This window comes from Triticum dicoccoides, unplaced genomic scaffold (genome assembly GCF_002162155.2).
Source record: "Triticum dicoccoides isolate Atlit2015 ecotype Zavitan unplaced genomic scaffold, WEW_v2.0 scaffold183326, whole genome shotgun sequence".
NCBI classification, from domain to species: domain Eukaryota; kingdom Viridiplantae; phylum Streptophyta; class Magnoliopsida; order Poales; family Poaceae; genus Triticum; species Triticum dicoccoides.
Window position 1 is genome coordinate 1 of NW_021226986.1, and position 2,904 is coordinate 2,904.

The following is a 2,904-nucleotide window of genomic DNA, read 5'->3' on the forward strand; positions in this document are numbered from 1 at the left end:
GGTGCATATAGATGGGCCTGTGCCTTTGGTATCATCCCTGGAGCGCCGAAAAGCTTTACGGTGTATTTTGAATGTTTTCATTAGTTTGTTCTTTTTGTTCCCAGGAAGGTTAGAACCTACGATAACAGGAAATCGCGTAGTTTCATCCAGGAATTCATACCTCTGCTCCTCTTATAGTGGTTTATGTTCAGGAAGTGGAAGTTCTCCACCCACCCCATCGTCTCGGGCACCTCCTATATTTCACTTAGAGGAGATTCTATAAATGGAGTTTTATTGGGATATTGATCGAGGTCCTGCTTTTCTTGACCTTCGGGGCCTTGATCGTACCAAGTCAAGCTCCTTTCCAGCTCATCTTCTGGATTACCAAAGTAAATGGCAGCAAGCTGAACTATGGTCTTATTTTCTGCTTTCTCACACTCCTTGCGTTATGGCTTGTTTTTAAATTTTGGGAAATGGAAATTCCATTTTTTTTCTTGCCCATGTTTGAGCGCGTTGTCTCATTTTGTTATACATATTAGCACATGAAATGTAATAAGAGAAAGACCATGTTCAGGTATTTCGAGGAGAACAAGCTCAATGAGATAGATAAAGGTTCTAAGAATATTATGACTGATACGAAGAGTTCTATAAGGATTCCTAAAGGTCACGGAAAGGTCTCACCACTGCAACCGAGCACCAGTCCTTGCATGATAGCGGGTATTTCTTCTCTATGGACTCCATACAGTGGAACAAGTAGTTGTAGGTGGCGAAGAATACTTCCATCTGAAGTCCAAAGAATCATACAAGTTGCTGTTGTGTCACTTGTAGCTTTGGACTTCAGATGACACAACAGATGACACATCAGTTTCACTACACTCGAGCAGACAATGAGTGCATGAGATGACGTAAGGCAGGGTTTCATTAGTCGAGATAGCACACTTTATTCAACCAACGATGGGTTTGGGGATAAAAATGTTACTTGGAGGGGTCAGAAAACCACAGATGACAGCCCGAACCAAAGTTAGTATCCATCTTAGCAATATTATGAGCTTCATAGTAATGCTCGTGCTGCTCGTGGCATATTTCACATGCCAGGGAACTAGACTTATGAGAATTGATCTCTCTCGCAGTCATACAATAAGCACCAAGATGGTGTGCAGCTCTAAGATCATCTAAGACTCTCAAATAGTTAGTGGCGATGTAGATCCTGTGCATCGCCAAATCTTCAGCTAAAGCCCGAGCTTCTCTGCACACATAGGCTTTGAGGGTTTCTGAATCAGGAACTCCCTCGAACACCACCACTAACACTTCGTGAAAGATAACCTGAGAGCCTATGCACATCACCCCAACCACACCTTGTTTTTGTGTCTTTGCTACAAGAACATCTACGTTTAGATTTACAAATCCCACTGGTGGAAGCTTCCACACATGAGATGGTCTAGTAGCCGAAGATTCACGTCTGCATGCCAATGCATTGGTACTCCGGACCTTGTCTAGATACCTGCAGATAAAGAGGTGCATCGAGAGAGGGCTCTGGAACTCCTCTTCATGAATTGCCTTACGCCGCACCCACCAAATTGCCCATAAGGTAACCAGGACCTCGAGTAGCAGATTATGTTGGCGCTGCCTCCTCGCAGCGCCGCGTCGTCTTCCTCCCTCTCGTTGCATCTCACAACTCTCCTGAGGTTTCTCTCTTCTCTTCTCTCACGAACACACACATGATGATGAACTCTACACACAGTGGCGGAGCGCTCCGGTGGGCGAGGTATGGCACCTGCCATACCTTGATTATTGGCCAAAACAATTTATACGTATGTATTTATCACTCGGCCGCTCGAGCCTCCAGTCCGAGACCCAAACCTAGCTAGCGCGGCGGCGGCGGCTTACCTGGCGGGCGCGAGGTCGCGAGGACCATGGCACCAGGCGGGCGCGGGCGGCGGAAGGCTGGGGGCTTGGAGCCTTGGAGGGCGGCGGATCCAGTGGCGCAGCAAGCGACGGCAGCAGCAAGCGGCGGCTCCGGCGGCGGCTTCAGCAGCAGCTCCGGCGGCGACTCCAGTGGCGCGGCGGTTTCAAGGGCGGCTCCAGCAGGCGACGGCCACAGTCGGGGTTTGGGATTCAGGTGAGACCAAGTCTGGCATTCATCCCACTGAACACGTCGAGTCTCTAGTCTGTACTCTGTATTAATTGAGTCCTGCATATTCAGTTTAGATGTAAAAAGACTAGTAGCTAGCTGTGTCATTTGACACAGCCGAGTCTGTACTAAATACTAATTGAACCCTGCTTATTCAGTTATTGAACACGTCGTACCTGTATCTGTGCCTGTCCGAACTCTGAACTTTGATGGGCAGTAGCGTTTTTTCTTCTGTCAAAGTGTCAATTCTTCATGGACAGAAAGGCGCTGACTAATAAGATGCCCAACCGGCTCAGTTTTGTCTAGATTGCTAGAAGATGGAAGGAAAGGGAAAGGGACTAGTAAATCCAAAGAAAAGAGGAAGAGGTAATTTCTCATTTTTCTGAAATTTTGTAGCAATTTTGAACAGCCTTAAATTCAACCATATTTTAGTGATATATTAATCTTCTCATTGCAGATTTGAAAAGGTTTTAGGTTGTTTTCCTATTGAGACATGTCTACATTTTCATTGTATTTGGTTATTCATTCGTAGTGTGTATTGACTCTTTGATTCGTATCAAAAAAAATCTTAGTGAGACTTTGCCACACCTTAATTTTTTTCCGTGGTCCACCTCTGTCTACACACATGCGCATATACACCAAGAAAGAACACACAGGCTTTGCCGAGACTCTCCCTTCGCACCCACAAGCACTACATTGTTTTCTCAGCCCGCTCCAGCTTTCATTCACGTAGTCAACTTATATAGGCATTACAAGAGTATCTCCACTACCAACTAATCCTAAACTCACGTCAC

At 46.0% G+C, this 2,904-nt stretch overlaps 1 long non-coding RNA gene across 1 annotated transcript; it reads left to right on the forward strand.

Moving 5' to 3' along the window:
- The first annotated feature begins 2,053 nt into the window (after positions 1-2,053).
- Positions 2,054-2,885, forward strand: LOC119344740. Its single transcript, XR_005166794.1, has 3 exons — positions 2,054-2,098; positions 2,407-2,476; positions 2,568-2,885. It is a non-coding gene; the product is annotated as an uncharacterized LOC119344740 (long non-coding RNA).
- Positions 2,886-2,904: the final 19 nt, after the last annotated feature.